The sequence below is a fragment of the Chrysemys picta genome, chromosome 1, assembly GCF_011386835.1.
Source record: "Chrysemys picta bellii isolate R12L10 chromosome 1, ASM1138683v2, whole genome shotgun sequence".
NCBI lineage: Eukaryota > Metazoa > Chordata > Testudines > Emydidae > Chrysemys > Chrysemys picta.
Genome location: NC_088791.1, coordinates 314461669 through 314482357, shown reverse-complemented (window position 1 = coordinate 314482357; position 20689 = coordinate 314461669). Strand labels below are relative to the sequence as shown.

The following is a 20689-nucleotide window of genomic DNA, read 5'->3' as shown; positions in this document are numbered from 1 at the left end:
GACTGCAGAAAACATATCAGTCATTATATTGAGGTAGCTCCCAAAGGCTCTAATCAGATTGGGCCCTGGTTGTTCTTTTCTCACTCACAAAATGTAAGGTAAGAGTCAATACTTCAAAAGTTTTTAATAGATAAGCGACTTACAAGAGATGTGTTATCCTAAAATACAAGTCAAGGCCACACTCTTCTTTGCTGAAATATGCTGCAAAAACAATTGATTTTTGCAAAAAAAACCCAAAAAAACAAAAAACAAGCTTTACTCTTGATACCGAAGTCCATTAATCATCTTTTTCAGTTCTCATTTCCCCTATATTTTACCATGATTGATCACCACACACAAAAGGAAAGAAAACATCTTGTACTGGGGAGGTAAATTACATTTCACAAATGTTCAACATATTACACAGGAAACATAACAGACACCTTGTATTAATTAAATGAAAATATTTTTGCTTAATAGATGTACCCAACACAGTTACAACTTCAAAAAGTTACTGGCTTTACTCCTAGACTGTTTGGAGCCAAGGTGCCAAGGATGGACAGAGGGACAGGAATTGTTAAAGGGTCATACATGCCGGCAAGTGTCCAGGGGTTAAATGGAAATATGCACACTACCTCTGAACACCCGAAAGATTAAAGTTGAGATACTATTTATGCAAGCTCATACAACAGCTGAAAGCAGTGCCATCCACCCACCAACTGCAACATCTTTGTTCAGAAATGCCTCTGATGTCAGTACCTTGACCCTACAGACAACTAGTTATCTTAGCCAGTACACATTAAATTAAAATTCTTACTTGCTAAATAAATCCCAGCCAGATCAAGGAAACATGGTTGTTTCATGCATCTTTGCAGACAATTGCCTACAGTACATTAAACATTTACTTTATGTCCGCTTACTCCAATTAATTGCTAAATTCAAATATTTCTATTTCAGTTCAAAGTAATTATTTTAATTTCAATTCTACTTGACTATTTCTTTTTTACTATTGTTAAATTGTGAAGGATGTATCTTCGCCAGTGTAAAACAAAAAATCAAAACCTTCAATTGCTAGAATAGCAGTGTAGTCTCTCTACTTGTCAACCCTATATTATACAATAAGTCAGCTGTCACCTAAATGATTCAGCAGTTTTAAAAATCTCAAGGCTCTGTGTAGTTACTGTTGGGACTGTGGGCTGTGTTTTTTTTTTAATTCAGAATTGAATCAATATGAGAATTAATCAAGGCAAGCACTTCCTTTTGAATCAAACATCAAAACTATGAGAACACCATATAAAAACTAGTTCTCTGAAAAAGTTAAAAATAAATTTAAAAGTTTGACTGAGCCACTGTTCTACAGTCAAGGATTTTTCATGCCTTTGCAAGATATATTTTTTAAAGAATAATTCAAAGTTGCCAGAGGATGCTATACTGTGTGACAAAGTTCCTTCTCTACTTTGGTGGGTCCTGCGCTTATTGGCGGATTTGCTCGCTTCACAGATTCATCTTGTAGGTCAGGAAACAGTCCAGAGGCCTTCCCCTCTGGTAGAAGCTATAGTCCAGGTCAATTCTTCCTGTGTTTGATCAGGAGTTGGGAGGTATGGGGAGAAACCGGGCCCGCCCTCTACTCCGGGTTCCAGCCCAGGGCCCTGTGGACTGCAGCTGTTTAGAGTGCCTCCTGGTACAGTTGCACAACACCTACAACTCCCTGGGCTACTTCCCCATGGCCTCCTCCCAACACCTTCTTTTCCTCACCACCGGACCTTCCTCCTGATGTCTGATAATGCTTGTACTCCTCAGTCCTCCAACAATACGCCTACTCACTCTCAGCTTCTTGCACACCTCTTGCTCCCAGTTCCTCTCACACACTTCCTCTCCCCTGGCTTGACTGGAGTGAGCCCTTTTATAGCATCAGAGGGGCCTTAATTAGCGTCAGGTGCTTAACTGCCTCACCTGACTCTTAGCAGGTTAATAGGGGTCAGGTGGTCTATTAGCCTGGAGCAGCCCCTGCTCTGGTCACTCAGGGAACAGAAAACTACTTATCCAGTGGCCAGTAGATCTCCCTTCTGCTACTCTGCTGTTCCCAATTGGTATGGGTCTATCACATATCTCTCCCCCCTGCTCAACACCAAGGGGTTGGGCAGCTTGGGACTCCAGACTGTGTACACATGATAAGCCATCGGCGTTGCCATGGCAACTCCCTGCTCTGTGCTGTATGCGGAACTGGAAAGGTTGGAGGGATAAGAACCACCAGGTTACCCTTGTGTTCTTTTCCTTGTTCCGTTGCATCCATTGAAGAGGGGCATGGTCGGTCACGAGGACAAATCTGCGCCCCAGCAGGTAGTAACGCAGCGTTTCCATGGCCCATTTTACTGCGAGGCATTCTCTCTCTACCACTGCGTATTTTTGTTCCCTCAGAAGGAGTTTCCTGCTGAGGTAGAGAATTGGGTGTTCCTCTTCCCCAGCCATCTGCGACAGGACAGCCCCTAGCCCCACCTCGGATGCATCTGTTTGAAGAATGAATTCCTTGGTGAAATCTGGGGCTATCAATATGGGGTTACTGCAGAGGGCAGTCCGTAGGTCTGCAAATGCCCTCTCTGCTGTGTCGGACCATCTGACTGGATCCGGACCACAGGCCTTCACTAAGTCCGTTAGGGGACTTGCCCTTGGGGCAAAATGGGGAATGAAACGACGGTAATACCCCACCACCCCGAGGACTGCTCGGACCTGCTTCTTACTACTTGGTCGTAGCCAATTTTGGATGGCCTCTAACTTGTTCAGTTGAGGTTTCACCAGACCTTTTCCTACCACGTAGCCAAGATATTTGGCCTCTGTGAACCCCACAGCACACTTAACAGGGTTTGCCGTAAGGCCAGCTCGCCTGAAGGTATCAAGGATCGCCCCCACCTTCTTCAAGTGGGTTTCCCAGTCTGGGGTATGACTCACCACGTCATCCAAGTAGGCCGCAGCATAGCGGGCATGGGGGCGTAATAACTTGTCCATGAGGCGCTGAAAGGTACCTGGGGCCCCATGTAGTCCAAAAGGAAGGACCGTACACTGGAAAAGACCCTCTGGTGTACAGAATGACATCTTCTCCTTTGCATCTTCAGCTAGGGGAATCTGCCAGGACCCCTTTGTCAAGTCTAGGGTCGTTAAGTACCGGGCATTCCCCAGACGGTCTACTAATTTGTCTATGCGGGGTATAGGGTAGGCATCAAACTGGGCTATCTCATTTAGTCGCCAGAAGTCATTGCAGATCCTCGTGGTGCCATTGGGTTTGGGCACCAACACTATTGGGCTGGACCACTGACTGGGAGATTCTTCAATGATCCCCATCTCCAGCATTTTCCTGACTTCCGCTTTTATTTCCTCCCTTTTGGCTGCTGGCACCCGGTAGGGCCTCATTGTTACTCTGGCCCCAGGGTTTGTGACCATGTGATATGTCCCAGTTGTGCAACCCGGCTTTGTCGAGAATACATCTTGATATTGGGTGATCATCTCAGTTACCTCTTCTGGGCTGTCGTTAGATCGGGAGACACCCTCACCTGTCCAGGGTTTTTGTTCCCTGGGTGTAGGTCTTCCCGAACCACCGTGCACGCCTCTCAGGTATGCCAGGGTTTCAGAAGGTTGACATGATATATCTGTTCTAGTTTTCGACATCCCCGTTGTCGCACCTTGTAATTTACTTCCCCTACGGGTTCAACTATTTCATAGGGCCCTTGCCACTGGGCCAACAGCTTACTTTCGGCCGTGGGTACCAGTACCATTACTCGGTCACCGGGCTGAAACTGACGAACCTTGGCTTGACGATTGTAGTAGGTTTGCTGGGCCTCTTGGGCCTTTTCTAGGTGCTCCTTCACTATGGGAGTGACCCGGGCTATCCGGTCCCTCATCTGTAGCACATGCTCTATTATGTTCTTCCCCTCACTGGGTTCCTTCTCCCAAATTTCCTTGGCTATGTCCAGGATGCCTCGGGGGTTGCGCCCATATAATAGCTCAAAGGGGGAGAATCCAGTTGGGGCCTGAGGTACCTCCCAGATAGCGAACATAAGGTAAGGTAGTAGGGTGTCCGAGTCCTTCCCGTCCCGACTTACCACCTTCCTTATCATAGCCTTGAGGGTTCGGTTAAACCTTTCTACCAACCCATCAGTCTGCGGATGATAGACTGACGTTCTCAGGATATGTATATGGAGCAGAGTACAGAGGTCCTTCATTAGCTTCGACATAAATGGGGTTCCTTGGTCTGTTAATATCTCCTTTGGTAGCCCCACTCGGGCAAAGATCCCCACCAAATCCTTAGCTATTGTTTTAGAGGCTGTGTTTCGCAGGGGGACGGCTTCTGGGTAGCGAGTAGCATAATCCAGAATGACAAGTATATATTGGTGGCCCCGGGCTGTCTTCTCCAGGGGTCCCACTAGGTCCATGGCTATTTGCTCGAAGGGGACCTCTATGATGGGAAGAGGTACTAAAGGTGCCCTCACGTGAGGATGGCGACTGTGCACCTGACACTCCGGGCAGGACGCACAGTACCTCCACACTTCTTCATGTACTCCGGGCCAGAAGAACCGTCGTAGGACCCTGGCCAGGGTCTTCTCTACCCCCAAATATCCCCCAAAAAGATGACTATGGGCAAGACTTAATACAGCATTCTGGTGTTTTTGAGGTACTAGGATCTGCTGTACCTTCTGCCCCTGTATAAGAGGGCAACCCGGTGCAACCCGGTATAAGAGATCCTTCTTCATTATGAAGTAGGGTCCTGGTCCCTGGGTTTTCCCTTCCACGGGGACCCCATCTATTTCAGTCACCTCCTTCCTAATGTTGTCGTACCTTGGGTCTTCTGCCTGGTCCCATCAAAATTTCCTCTCCCGGGGCTAATCTGCCAGAGATCTAGGGCGCCAGTCTCTGTTGCCTCTGCTGGTTCAGAAGTGTTTGAGTGGGGGTCAGACTCGGGTGCTTCTCCCTCCTGGGTGGCCTCCTTTTCAGCTGCTCGGATCCGCCTACCTACGAGAGCGACCCTCTGGCTTTAGGTCAGTATTCGGGTTCCCAAGGCCTTAGCTGCCCTCCTTTCCCTTTTTGTCTTTCTACCCTGTCTGGGAGTGGAGAACAAATCTGGGGATATTTCAGAGAAGACTGGGGGTTGACAGTCTACTGTGGATGCCTCACTAACTTCAGGGTTTCCCCCTTTCTCCAATCCCCTTACCGGGAGTAAGTCTCCAAACCCTAGGAAGTCCCTCCCTATGAGCACCGGGTATGGAAGTTTAGGGACTACACCTGCTGCTACCTCAGTAGTGTTCCCCTGAATCTCGATTTTTACTGGGATGGTAGGGTAACAACCAACTGTCCCATGGACACAGGTTATCCCCGTATGCTTAGCTCACAGCAGCTGACTATGCTTCACGAGCTTCCCCGAGACAAGCGTGATAGCACTCCCCGAATCAACCAGTGCTGTGGCCTCTACCCCATTTAGTTTCACTGGTCTGGTATACATATGTGGGGTTAGTGAGACCCCCACAAGGTGAATTAGGGAGCATGGGTCTGCCCAGTTCCCCAGGTTACACTGCATAGGCTCCTCAGCAGCTATGTGTCCCCACTCCCGGCAGGCATAACATCTGTATGGAGCCCTAGGTATTCCCAGGTCTCTTGGTTTGGGCAGTTTAACCTCCCGATCCTCTTCTCCCTCAGTGCGCCGACTCTTTGTGGCCTCTAGTGGGCCTTCAGCCCCTCTCTTTTTCCACCTGGGCCCTCTTGGTGGCCCAGTCACCTGACCTTTGGGGCTTGGTGCTGCTAATTTAACCTGGGGTGCCTCTTTAACTGGTCGGGTCAGCTCCCTCACCGTCCTTCACCTCTCTACCAATGCGACGACCTCGTCGTAGGTGCAGGGTTCGTTCTGGCTTACCCAGGCGCGAAGGTCTGGCGGTAGTCCCCTCATGTGTTGGTCAATTACCAGAACCTCTAGTATCTCTTCCGGATTCCGGGACTCAGTTCGCAACCACTTTCGTGCGAGATGGATGAGGTCATACAATTGGGACCGCGGGGTTTTGTTTTCCTGGTACCTCCACTCGTGATACCGCTGGGCCCGCACTGCTGTCGTTACCACAGATCTGGCCAGGATCTCTGCTTTCAGCTGGGGGTAGTCTGATGCAGCCTCTTCAGGCAGATCATAGTAGGCCTTCTGGGCCTCCCCACACAGGAATGGGGCAAGGATGCCAGACCACTGATCTCGAGGCCAGGCCTCCCGTAAGGCTGTCCTCTCAAAGGCCAGAAGGTATGCCTCTACATCATCCTCCCGCATCATTTTCTGCAGCCAATGGATGGCCCGTATGAGCCGCATCCCATCATGGCCACGGTTCAGCTCTGTAAGGGTCTTTACCTGGCTTATCAGTTCTCGCAACATAGCTCGGTCTTGAGCAGCCTGGTCCATCAGCAGGCGATTAGTCTCTTGCTGCAGCCGCACTGCCTCCTGTTGGGCGGCTGCCTGGACACGGGTAGCCTCCTTCTGGGCCGCCATAGCGTGTATTAGTGCCTGCACTACATCATCCATTGTGGTGAAAAAATAAATAAACCCTCCCCCCCCTTTTTTTTTTAAATCACCCTCCTTCTTCCGCCGCGCTGTGCACCCCAAATCCCACTTCTCACACCAGTTGTGACAAAGTTCCTCCTCTACCTTGGCGGGTCCTGTGCTTATTGGCGGATTTGCTCACTTCACAGATTCATCTTGTAGGTCAGGAAACAGTCCAGAGGCCTTCCCCTCTGGTAGAAGCTATAGTCCAGGTCAATTCCTCCTGTGTTTGATCAGGAGTTGGGAGGTATGGGGAGAAACCGGGCCCGCCCTCTACTCCAGGTTCCAGCCCAGGGCCCTGTGGACTGCAGCTGTTTAGAGTGCCTCCTGGTATAGTTGCACAACACCTACAACTCCCTGGGCTACTTCCCCATGGCCTCCTCCCAACACCTTCTTTTCCTCACCACCGGACCTTCCTCCTGATGTCTGATAATGCTTGTACTCCTCAGTCCTCCAGCAGCATGCCTACTCACTCTCAGCTTCTTGCACACCTCTTGCTCCCAGATCTTCTCACACACTTCCTCTCCCCTGGCTTGACTGGAGTGAGCCCTTTTATAGCATCAGAGGGGCCTTAATTAGCATCAGGTGCTTAACTGTCTCACCTGACTCTTAGCAAGTTAATTGGAGTCAGGTGGTCTATTAGCCTGGAGCAGCCCCTGCTCTGGTCACTCAGGGAACAGAAAACTACTTATCCAGTGGCCAGTATATCTCCCTTCTGCTACTCTGCTGTTCCCAACTGGTCTGGGTCTATCACAACTGATAATGCCTATTCCAGACTTCCATAAATACTTGTAGGCTCTAGGAAGCAGTGATGCAAAGACAGCTTTAATGGCAATTACTTTAATTCCATATATGATGAGCATGCTATATCATTTTTGTGATACAACAGCATACAAATTAAGTCCTCTCTGCTTCATCATACAAAGATCTGATAACCCTCCCAACAGATTTACTACACAAAACAACCTAGGACAACTAAAACAATGATACAAGTTGGCACCATTTACAAAACCAAAATACAACAGTGTATAATGGGAGTAAAGAAATAGGAAAGGAGGAGGGGGAGAGATTTGGTACCTACTGTGGTAATAAAAAACTTCCAAGATTACTCTAACTGAAAGAGTAAAGTTATTTTCTCCTTCCTTTTTTTCCCAGTTTTACTTTGTGCATTTGACAGTACTTTGTGCACTGTCAGTTTCATTGTTTTGTTTGTCAGTTGCATGCCTGATCTCATGCAGTAGCATGCTGTTTCCCCAAAGGACAGGATGAGTCTCCAAGGTGTGAGAGATTGGTTTCCTCTTCCTGAAGGGGGGAAGTCAGCTTTCTAAAGTTTGGGAAACACTGCATCAGCATGATGATTCACTACTCTCCTATACTGCTCTGGGATAGAGCTCATGCAAGGGCTTGTGTACCAGTAACAGCAACAGTAAGTCTGAAGCTGATATGGCAGCAGTCAAACATGAGGGGGTGGGGAAGCTGACTGGTTGTCTTGAGCAGGTTTGGCATTACACTCAGACCCACCTCAAAAGTCCCTTTCTAAAAGCAGCAGCAACAAAGAGAAGAGAGAATTATTTCAAAACAAAATTGATTTAAAAAAAATAAAGAAATGTCAGGACTTACTAATTAAGGGGGCTTTATCAGAAAAACATTTTAAGTTAGTTTTAGGATATTCAAGTTTGTCCCTTTAAACAAACTAGTTTTTAAAAGATGTAACTTGAATAGATCCTATCACTATGGACTGCCATTCATAGCATTAGGGCTTGCCTACACATGGAGTTATTCAGGGAAAACTGTTCTTGAATAACTCCATGCGTGGACACTTTTTCCAGAGTAAGGCGGCCTTGTTCCTGTTTAGCTAAAACCACACTAAACAGGAACAAGGCAGCATTATTCCAAAATAAAAGTGTCCCAGAGCTATTTGGGAATAGCCATTCCTAAATAACTCCATGTGCACTGTAGATAAGCCTTTAGAAATAAAAAAGGAAACAGCATATCTGGTGAAGAAGCCCTCCTGTTGGTGTGGTATCTGCACTGAAGTGCTGCAGAGGTGCAGCTGCACCACTGTAGACGTAGCCTTAGGCGACGTCTATACTTAGAGCTGGGAAGATGATTCATAGTTTGCATAGACGTCCCTGTGTCAGTGCGCTACAAACAGCAGCATACCCATAGGCGTGCGCAGCACATTTCATTAGGGTGTGCACCCAGGGAATTTTTTTTTTTTAAAGGCCAACATCATAAAGGTTGGGCTGTGGGAGGGGGTGCGGTGTGCAGGAAGGGGCTCAGGGCAAGGGATTGGGGCAAAGGAGGGGTGTGGGGTGTATAAGGGGGCTCCGGGAAGGGGGTTGGGGTGCAGGGTGTAGCAGGGGGTTCAGGGCAGGGGGTTGGGGGCAAGGTGCAGGCACGGGGCTCAGGGCTGGGGGTTGGCGGCAGGAGGGGGCTCAGGGCAGGCAGGGGGCTCAGGGTAGGGAGTTGGTGGGCAGGAGAGGTGCAGGCAGAGGGCTCGGGGCAGGGGGTTGGAGGACAGGGGGGCTCAGGGCAGGAGGGCAGGGGGCAAGGAGTTGTGGTGCAGGAGGGTAGGCTGTTTGCAGGCGGGACCTGGGCTGGGGATCTGGGCTCCCCCCGTCCCGGCAGGCAGGCTCAGCGGCTGTGTTGGTGCTGCCGGGTGGGAGGCTGCCAGCGCACGTGGGGCTGTTAAAGCAGCTGGGCCCGGCCCTGGGGAAGAGGAGCCCGGTTCAACAGGGTGCAGGCGGGGGGGGGGGGGGGGCGAGCAGGGTGCAGGAAGGATTCGGGCTCCCCCGGCACCGCTTACCCGCAGCGGTGTGCTCCCTGCCTGCCCTGATGCCGCGCCGCGCACCACGTCCCCGCGCAGCCCCAGGGGAGGGAGAGGCAGCATAGGGCTCTGCAAGCTACCCTTGCCACGCCTCCAGGTACCTCCCCCAAAGCTCCCATTGGCTGCAGTTCCCCATCCCAGCCAATGGGAGCTGCGGGGGGCGGTGCCTGGAGCAACCCCCCCTGGCCCCAGGGACATGGTGCCCTGCTGGCCACTTCTGAGAGGGCATTAGGGTGTGCCCAGGCACACCCAGCACACGCCTATGAGCGTACCCATGGTAGCACAGCAGCAACTCAGACTAGTGTCTGCAAATATGTACATGCCTAGAGCCCCTGGGTTCATACTGAGGGCTTGTCTACACTACCAAGTTTAGTTGACAAAAAACTTACATCGACACCCAAAAAACGACAAAACAAACATCGCCAAAGGATCTTCACACTTGCTCCCTCTGTCGACAGACCATGTCCAAACTGGGGATACGATCATTGACAGGGTGAGCAATGCACCGTGGGTATGTATCCCACAGTGCAGTGTTGTGGGAAAGCAGAGCTGACCGCTGCGCATCTTGGGATTCTCTCCGAGTTCTCCCACAGCCCCTTCAGCTGCAGAGAGCAGCATCATGAGTAGCTCTGGGAGCTCTCCGTGCTGAGGAATGGCAAAGCAGCACAGCAGTCTGTCCCCCTCTCTCTGCAGCAGCAGTCTGCCGGCTGCTGTGTTCCTAGTGCAGCACAGAACAGCAGCATTCCAATGATTTGCTCTTTGTTTGTTCCCCAAATGGAGCAGCACACAGATACTTCCTGGAGCTTTGAAAGGGGAGGGGGCGCATGCCTGCAGGGCAGCAAAGATCAAAACACTGAGCAATCAGGGCAGGCATTGTGGGATACTGGTGGAAGCCAGTTCTGTATGCTCTTGCTGATGTGTCGCCAAAAGGCAGTTTTTGGCGACAATACTTGCCAGTGTAGACAAGCCCTGAGATGGCTAAGCAGCCCATGCTACCCCAGCTACAAAGCTATTCTTTTTTTAAAGTTGTGTTCTTAACCCAGGTTTCTTCTTAACCTGGGTTAGACAACCTGCGTTAAGAACACACTTTTCCCCCCCCCCAGTGTAGACATACCCTAAATATACTGTTATTTTCCAAAACATAATAATGCTATAAAAGACTAAATATATTCATGCATGATATATTACCTTTTCACACAAATGTGTGTGGGGGGGGGGGGGGAGAGAAATCAGTCCAACAATTTTAAAGGGAGCTACATATAGTCACCTTTTTAGCTCACTGAAAGAGGAACAATCACATTTATAAGACCCTTCAAAGGAGTTCACTTGATATACAGCGACAATGACACAATCTTTTGAAAAAAGCAACAGAGAGTCCTGTGGCACCTTTAAGACTAACAAATGTATTGGAGCATAAGCTTTTGTGGGTGAATGCCCGACAAAGTGGGCATTCACCCACGAAAGCTTATGCTCCAATACATCTGTTAGTCTTAAAGGTGCCTCAGGACTCTCTGTTGCTTTTTACAGATCCAGACTAACACGGCTACCCCTCTGAATCTTTTGAAAGTTAAGTATTGTAAGCTTACAAGTGTATTTTGTACAGAGGGATCTACAAAGCATATCTTAACATGCACACTAGCTGCATTACTAAGTCTAAGAAAAACCTCATAAAAATTTGAAAAACAAAGTTATTTAAGATCAACCAGTAGCGCACACTGTGCTTGGTAAAAAAAAAAAAAAGTTGTACATCAGAGTTACAAGATTCTTTTAAAGTAACCACACTTTAGGTTTTTTGGTTTTTCACTTTTAGTAACATCGCACAAAATACAGATAATCAGATTCAAGAATGCCACATATTAATGGCTAGAAAATGTGAGTAATTCTGATCATATTAAAAGTCAAACCTCAATGTTCTAATTTCCCAATAGAGTCATTAACTTCATACCAGTAAGAGTATACCTCATGAACCTAGCTTGTCTCACTCAGCAGCAATTTCATTAGTTCTGTCACAAGAACATACCCAAACAATAACCCCATCTGACAAAATAAAATACTTCAGAGCATGGATTGTCTCTTAGAATAGCCTGGCACTTACCCCAGTTAGCTTTATTACCAGTAATAAATTTTTGAAAGGTTGACATACATAAAACACTCAGCTGCTCGAACAGAAGATCAATGAGACTTGTGATAAGAGATTAATTTAGCAATCAAACAACCCTAAAGCATGGCTTTAGACAATAAGATTTTTTTTAAATCTATACACAACACTAAAACAGAGCCATTATATGAAAAATATGCACAATTTGAACCTTATTTTGCAAAACAACTTTTGTGGAGTAATCTTCATGATATATGCATGCTCTATAAAATGTGACTCACTCCTTCCAAAGGAATGTCACTTATACCGAATGTTAAACCCATAATGAACATTTGTGGGATTTCTCACTTTCATCTAGGCAGCTCACTGAGTAAGTGAACTGATTTATTTGAGGATAATTAGGTTACAAAATGTATGAAAGGAAGAACAGTTCAATTATGGATTAGGGAAACATAGGAGTTAGCACACAACTGTCTAAATCACAGAAGCTGACCCAGACAAAGCAGAATTAATTGCACAGCAAAACTGTTGTATCCCAGTCTTGAACTTCAGTGTGTGGACACATTCATGTTGAAAGACGCTTGGTTCAAGTTAGTCACATTCATCTCACTGCAAATTCTAAATCATCAAACTAAAGAAGAAATCCCATTTGGGAAATCTCAATATCTTATTATTTTTCCTTTTGTATTCTAGATAATTGAACTTCAATGAATTTAACAGCACAAGGGGCTTATTCCCTTCACAGTTAGAACATGAAACTAATCCTGTTATCTTAAATAATTTTCAGTTACTCTTATTAGTGATTTACAGGGCTCCAGTTTTCTTCCCCCCTCCCACAATGGAATCTCTATTGTCAATGTAGCCAATGTTTCAGGGCCACGGGAAATATGCAATAAGGTCCCTTCCAGTTCTAGGAGATGGGATATCTCCATTAATTATTGGGGGGGGGGATATCTCCATTAATTATTGGGGGGGGGGATAGCTCAGTGGTTTGAGCATTGGCCTGCTAAACCCAGGGTTGAGAGTTCAATCCTTGAGGGGGCCACTTGGGGATCTGGGGCAAAATCAGTACTTGGTCCTGCTAGTGAAGGCAGGGGGCTGGACTCGATGACCTTTCAAGGTCCCTTCCAGTTCTAGGAGATAGGATATCTCCATTAATTTAAATTTATTTTTTTATTTTAAGATAAAAGTAATTCTTCAGGGATATTAACTAGTATAGAAGCAAGCAGTTGATAGAGTAGAAAAGGGGCATTGGGGCAGAAATAGTTGTGTAGTTCCTGGCTAATAAACTTTCATGAGTATAAGGCCTTGGCTACACTTGCGAGTTACAGCGCAATAAAGCTGCCCACAGCGCTGTACCTCACTCCCCGTCCACACTGGCAAGGCACGTACAACACTGTGTCTCCCTGACTATAGCGCTGCAGGTACTCCACCTTCCCGAGAGGAATAAGAGATGCAGCGTAGTGGCTACAACTCCCGGGTGTCAGTGTGAATGAGGAGTTAACTTGCTGCAATGTGATAATCCCCTTATCAAGTGGCCACTCTTTTCATTGTTGTGATCAGCTCCAGGAATGCGGAAGTGCCGTTTCAAAGCTCCGTACCAGAGACAAAAAGCGAACATTTTGCTGTTTGCTTTGAGTGAGTGAATGAGAAGCAGGGGGGGCAGAGGGATCGGAACTTGCAAGGCAGCGTGCTGACACACTCTCAGCACCTCAAAACCCACTCTCTCTCCCCCTACACACCCTATCACACTCCACCCCACCCCCTTTTAAAAAGCACGTTGCAGCCACATGAATGCTGGGATAGCTGCCCATAATGCACCACTCCCAATGCAGCTGCAAACGTGGCCACGCCAGTGCGCTGTCAGCTGTCAGTGTGGATAGACTGCAGCGCTTTCCCTACTCAGTTGTAGGGAGGTGGGTTTAACTCACAGCGCTGTACAGCTGCAAGTGTAGCCATACGCCAAGTAAAAAGGTTGTTCTAGACCAAGTCTTTCAAAAGTGAGACTTCTCTTGCAAGCCAGTTCTACAATGAGAAGGGACAATGTTCCCGCTCCCTCCCCAGCGTTCCTCGGACAAACTACTACATTTACTAACATCATTTTCAGATCATCTACGTATAACAGAATTGACTTTCTTCAACAGTTTCTGTCCAAAGCGCTCTGTTTACAGTTGGACCTTCTGATGTTCAATAGTTATGCAAACAAAATGAAGCCCTACAGTTATATCAGGGAACAAAGTAACAAAACAAAACCACACAGCTTGTCACTGGTATCAGATATTCATTTGAGGCCAACAGCTGTATACACTCAAATTCTAGTTTTGGCAGGTCACGCTCATGGCACGTGTGCTTAATTTGTTAACTTCTCAAACCTGCTTCCTCATCCCAGAGGACGTATGCTGCAGCCGATACATCCATTCTATCTAATATACTACTTCACTGTTATACATCCATGCCTCTTAGTTTTTAATACCACTCCTATCACTGCAGTTATCTAAGCACCTAACATCTAATTGCAAACTCTGAATACCGAGAACCAAGAAACTCTTCAGTCACTGTTATTTATCTGTCTTCAGAGTGTTTCATTATTGCGTTGTCTGATGAACAGTGAGTCACATATCACTCTGTGGGTCTGAATGAAGATGAACTGATTGCTTACCTAGAGACCTTTCATAGCTCCTGCTCAGATGGTTTAATTATAAGTCTGCTAAAACTACATGAATTAAAGGCAAAGCACATTCATTTATTTAGGCAATGCCTTCCCTTTAGCTGATTTTCACTTATTATCCTTGTGGAAAACTCAGGTCAAGTATCTCTATACTCATAATGAAAAATATGAAATTAAATAAACTGTGCACTATATTATACAATGCCTCACCAAACTGAATGGACCTTCAGTTTAATCAGTGATTATACAAGCCTTGTAAATTTTTATGATTATTTTATCCTCACCAACGCTTACAAGAAATAAAAAAGCCACCTGGAGTTTCTCTTGAGGAACTTGGCACAGCTCAAACAATTTCCTACTCCGAGGGCAATGAAAATTTTACTACATGAATTACATTCTGCAGCCATCCAATTCAACTACACCAGGAAGCCCAGGATGGAATAGTAAGAAATGGTCACTCCGATGGTCTCATGGAACCAAAAACGGAACCAGATTGCTGCTATGTAAAATTAAAAAGGTCATAGAAGAGTTCTTAAACTAAAGGCTGAGGGAAAGCTGACAGGTGCAGAGGAGCACATGGTTTGGACAGACACCTCCCTTAGGGAAAGATTTATTAAAGGGGATATTCTATATCCTAGTAAAGAGGAGCGGCTATAAGTTGACCAAGTGCAGGTAGGAAATAAAGAGGAACAGTGAAATAATTACATCACATAAAGGCAGACAAGTAAATATTGACAAATTTTATAAGTGCTAATATACAAATGCAAGAAGTCTAAATGTGAAGATGGGTGAACTTGAGTGCCTGATATTAAGTGAGGATACGGATATAATAGGCATCACAGAAACTCAGTGGAATGATGATAAATCAACACGACACAGTATTACCAGGGTACAAAATATATAGGTATAACAGAGCAGGTCACGCTGATGGGGAGTGGCACTATATGTGAAAGAAAGCATGGAGTCAAATTAAGTAAAAGTCTTAAATGAATCAAAGAATACCACAGAATCTGTATGGATAGAAATTCCATGCTTGACTAATATGAGCATGGCAGCAGGAATATACTGCCAACCACCTGACCAAGGTGGTCACAGTGATTGTGAAAGGCTCAGGGAGATTAGGCTACAAAAACAGAAAACCCAGTAATAATGAGGGACTTCAATTATCTGCATACTGATTGGGAACATGTGACCTCGGGATGGGATGCAGAGATAAAATTTTTAGACACCATCAATGACTGCTTCTTAGAGAGGTAGTCATGGAACCCATAAGGGGAGAAGCAATTCTTGATTTAGTCCTAAATGGTGCACAGGATATGGTCCAAGAGGTGAATATAGTGAATTGCTTGGTAAAAGCGACGACAACATAATTAAACTTAACATCTTTCTAAGGAAGAAAAATACCAAAGAAACCCACCATAGTAACATTTAACTTCAAAAAGGGAAACTACACAAAAATGAGGAGACTAGTTACATGGAAATTAAAAAGAACAGTCACAAGAGTGAAATGCCTGCGAACTGTATGGAATCTTCTTAAAAAACACCATAATTGAGGCTCAAATTATGTAAACCTCAAATAAAAAGAACAGTAAGAAAACCAAAAAAAAAGTAAATAAAATAAAAGCCACCATGGCTAATCAGAGTAAAAGAGGCGGTTAGAGACAACTTTTAAAAATCAAAATCAGATTCTACTGAGGAAAATAGAAAGGAGCCTAAACACTGGTAAATCAAGAATAAAAGTATAATTAAGCAGGCCAAAGACTTTTTTTTTTTGAAGAGCAACTAGCAAATAAAAACTAACAGCAAATTTTTTTTAAAGGATGTCAGAAGCAGGAAGACTGCCAAACAATCAGTGAGGTCACTGTATGACTGAGGTCCTAAAGGAGCACTCAAGGAAGACAAGGCCACTGCAGAGAAGCTAAATGAATTCTTTGCATCCATCTTCACTGCAGAGGAGGTGAGGGAGATTCCCACACTCTTTTTAGGTGACAAATCTGAGGAACTATCCCAGATTGAGGCGTCAGTAGAGGTGGTTTTGGAAGAAACTAACAAATTAAACAGTAATGAATCACCAGGACTAAACGGTATTCACCCAAGTGTTCTGAAGGAACTCAAATATGAGATTGCAGAACTACTAAACAGGATATGTAACCTATCACTTAAATCAGCCTCTGTACCACATGTCTGGGGGATAACTAATACAATGCTGATTTTTAAAAGGCTCCAGAGGCAATCCTGACAATTAACTTAGCCTAACTTCAGTACCAGGCAAATTACTTGAAACTATAGTAAAGAACAGAATTATTAGACACAGAGGTGAACACAATTTGTGTTGGGGAAGAGTCCACACGACTTTTGTAAAGGGAAATCATACCTCACCACTCTATTACAATCCTTTGAGGCAATTAACAAACACATGGACAAAGGTGATACAATGGATACAGTACTTGGACTTTCAGAAAGCCTTTGATAAAGTCCCTCACCAAAGGCTCTTAAGCAAAGTAAGCAGTCATCGGATAAGAGGGAAGGTCCTCTCATGGATCAGTAAACTGGTTAAAAGATAGGAAACAAAGGCTAGGAATAAATGGTCAGTTTTCACAATAGAGAGATGTAAACAGCTGTGTCTCCAAGGGATCTGTAGTGGGACCAGTCCTATTCAACATATTCATAAATGATCTGGAAAAAGGGGTAAACAGTGAGGTGGCAAAATATGCAGATGATACAAAATAACTCAAGATAGTGAAGTCAAAAGCTGACTGAAGAGTTACAAAGGGATCTCACAAATCTGGGTGACTGGGCAACAAAATGGCATATGAAATTCAGTATTGATAAATGCAAAGTCATGAACACTGGAAAACATAATCCCAACTATACCACTTTAGATAGATCTTGGAATCATTCTCTGAAAACATCTGCGCAATGTGCAGTGGCAGTCAAAAAAAGATAATGTTAGGAACGATTAATAAAGGGATAGATAATAAGGCAGAAAATATCATGCCACTATACAAGCCAATGGTATGTCCACACCTTAAGTACTGAGTGCAGGTGTGGTCGCCCCATCTCAAAAAATATATTAGAACTGGAAAAAGTACAAAAAAGGGTAACAAAAATTATTAGGACTATCGCCCAGCTTCCATATGAGTGATTCAAAAGACAGACTGTTCAGCTTGGAAAAGAGATGACTTGGGAGGGTGGGGGAGTATGACAGAGGTCTATAAAATAATGAATGGTGTTTAGAAAGTGAAGAACTGTACTTACTCCTTCATGTAACTCACAAACCAGGGTAGCAGGTTTAAAACAATCAAAAGGAAGTACAGTGAAACCCTGCTATAACGCGATGATTGGGGTAAAAAAAATTCGATCGCGATAAATGCGGGTCGCGGTATAGCGGGGTTATGAAAATTTTACCATTTAAGGCCGATCAGTTTCAAGCCAGTCAATTTCTCTTGGGCAGAGAGCAGGGGAGATGTGCAAGGGGCAGAGGAAGAGTGAGAAGCAGCTGGGGAGGAGAATGGCTCTTCCCGCCAAAAGGAGAAGCAGGAGTAAGGGGGAGAAGAGGCAATGGGGAAGGCACGTTCCTTGTTTTGTTTTTTTGTTTTTCTTCGGCGGCGCTCCGGCCACTTTTTTGTTTGTTTGTTTGCACTGAGCAGGGGAGATGTGCAAGGGGCAGAGGAAGAGGGAAGAGCAGTTGGGGAGGAGAATGGCTCTTCCTGCCAAAAGGAGAAGTGGGGGGGGGGGGGAAGGGCGGGGAAGGCACGTTCCTTGTTTTGTTCTTCTTCGGCAGCGCTCTGGCCGGGTTTTTTGTTTGGTGCTTCGGCGGCACTCCAGCCGCTCTGTGTGTGTGTGTGCGCGCGCGCGCTTCGGCGGCCCTCCGGCCGGTGGTTTTTTTTTTTTTTTTGTTGCACGCTTGGGGGGGCGGGAGACACCTTATGATCGCGTTATATCCGAATTCGCATTATCACGGGGCGCGTTATAGCGGGGTTTCCCTGTACTTCTCCACACAAAGAGTCAACCTGTGGAACCTGTTGACAGGAGATGAAGACCAAAAGTATAACTGGGTTCTAAAAAGAATTAGATAAGTTCCTAGAACAGGGGTCGGCAACCTATGGCACACGTGCCAAAGACAGCATGTGAGCCGATTTTTAATGGCACGCTGCTGCCTGCCGGGGTCCCACTCAGCCCGCTGCCGAACCCCGGCAATGGGCTGAGCGGGACCCCGGCAGGCAGGCAGCAGCGTGCCATTAAAAATCCTGCCTGACCCAGCCCGCTCTTCTCCGCCCCCCGCCTACCGCTCTCTCTGGCAGGGGCAGGGAGCAGAAGCAAGCTTGGTCCTGCCCGCTGCTGCTGTAGGGCAGGCACCGCCGGCAGCCAAGCTTCCCCCTCCCTCGCCTCTTCCCCAAGCGTGCTGCATCGAGCCCCGCCTCATCAACCTCCCTGCTGTCAACGGCCCTTGCGAGGGAGGGGAGAAGAGCAGCCCCAGTGCCCTCGCTGCTCAGACCAGTAAGGAGGCGGAGAAGAGGCAGGGGGAAGGAGGGTAGGAGCGGGGCGTATCTCTCCAGCCCCCTGCCGTGAGCTGCTCAGGGGGCTGGGGGCTGGGAGCACTCCCCTGATCCCAGCCCACCCCCCCAGCCCTCTGCCCTGACCCCTGCACCCTCTTTGCACCCCAGCCTCCTGCATCCCTCCCCATGATCCTATCCCTGATTCCTGCACCCTCCACACATACCCAGCCCCCCCCCACAGCCCCTGCCGACTCCTGCACTCCCCACACATACCCAGCCCCCCCACATCCCATGCCCTGACTCTTGCACCCCCCACATCCCCACCCCCACCCTGAGCACCAGGGCAGCAGCAGGCTGAGTGGGGCCGGCGGCTGGGACCCCAGGTTGGCAGCGGCCTGAGCGGGGCTGGCGGCTGGGACCCCAGCTGGCAAGGGGCTGGCAGCCAGAACCCCAGACCAGCAGCGGGCTGAGCAGAGCCGGCAGCCAGGACCTTGGCTGGTAGGAGCCAGCAGACGGAACCCCAGACGGGCAGCGGGCTGAGCCACTCAGCCCGCTGCTGGTCTGGGATGCCAGCCCCGCTCAGCCTGCCACCGGTCTGGGGTCCCGGCCCCAGGCTCCGCTCAGCCCGCCGCCGGTCTGGGGTTCTGGCTGCCGGCCCCTTGCCAGCTGGGGACCCAGCCGCAGGCCCTGCTCAGCCCACTGCCGGCCTAGGTGAACGGAACCCCAGGCTGGCAGTGGGCTGAGCAGGTCGGCGGCTTAAGATCAGCATTTTAATTTAATTTTAAATTAAACTTCTTAAACATTTTGAAAACCTTGTTTACTTTACATACAACAGTAGTTTAGTTATATTATATATAGACTTATAGAGAGAGACCTTCTAAAAAATGTTAAAATGTATTACCGGCACGCGAAATCTTAAATTAAAATGAATATATGAAGACTCGGCACACCATTTCTGAAAGGTTAGGACAGGGGTCGGCAGAGAATAGGTCCATCAATGACTATTAGCCAAGATGGGCAGGGATGCAACCCCATGCTCTAGGTGTCCCTAAATCTGACGGTTAGAAGCTGGGATTAGACACGAGAGTGTGGACCACTCGATAAAATGCCCTGTTCTGTTCACTCCCTCTGAAGCATCTAGCACCAGCTACAGTTGGAAGACAGGATAATGGGCTAAATGGACCATTGGTCTGACCCAGTATGGCCATTCTTATGAGGCACAAAGAGCCCCATGCATCTGGTTAGCAGTCAGCTGCTTTGGCCATCATTGTAACTGTCTATAATACAAAGAACCAGTTGAAAGCAGCCATTAACATCCTCCATCATAACAATACCCCCTTTCATATCAACTCTGCCAATCATCCCAATACAGTTTCAAAAGATAACACCCTGAGTGACTTACCTCCTACACAGAAATAAAAAAAATAAATGGCTGAGGGAAAGAGAAAATGGGAGGAAGAATTGGCAAACAGTGGCCCTGCCATGTGGGGAGAGAATGGGGGACCCTGGTGTGATGATTTGGAGGCTCTGTCGATGTACACCTCATCAAATCTGACTGATGTTATACAGAGAGTTCTGAATTCTCAGTCCCAGTGCACACTAAATCAGCCATGGGCTGACAAGGACCCTGTCACATATCACACCCCATCTGGAAGAAGCTACAGAACAAAGTAATTCATTAACATTTTATTAATTATGCTCCAGTAGGACAATGGATATGCTAAGGTGAGAGCCTGAGCTGACAGAATCCAATTATTCCAGGTGGTTTGCAGGGAGAAAGTTTTGGAGCAGTGGAATTTCTCCAGAAGGAGAACAAAGAAACCAGGTGATAGTGTTAGCATTTAAAAGCTCAGAAGGCTAAGGGCTTGTCTACACTGGCACTTTACAGCGCTGCAACTTTCTTGCTCTGGGGAGTGAAAAAACACCCCCTGAACGCTGCAAGTTTCAGCGCTGTAAAGTGCCAGTGTAGACAGCGCTGGGAGCCATGCTCCCAGTGCTGGTAGCTATTCCCCTCATGGAGGTGGGTTTTTTACAGCACTGGGAGAGCTCTCTCCCA

The 20689-nt window shown here is 47.0% G+C and overlaps 1 protein-coding gene across 2 annotated transcripts in view; it reads right to left on the bottom strand.

Moving 5' to 3' along the window:
• The window catches only part of XPO4 (exportin 4), a 164540-nt gene that overhangs the window by 82461 nt on the left and 61390 nt on the right, over positions 1–20689 (bottom strand). The window lies entirely within an intron of this gene.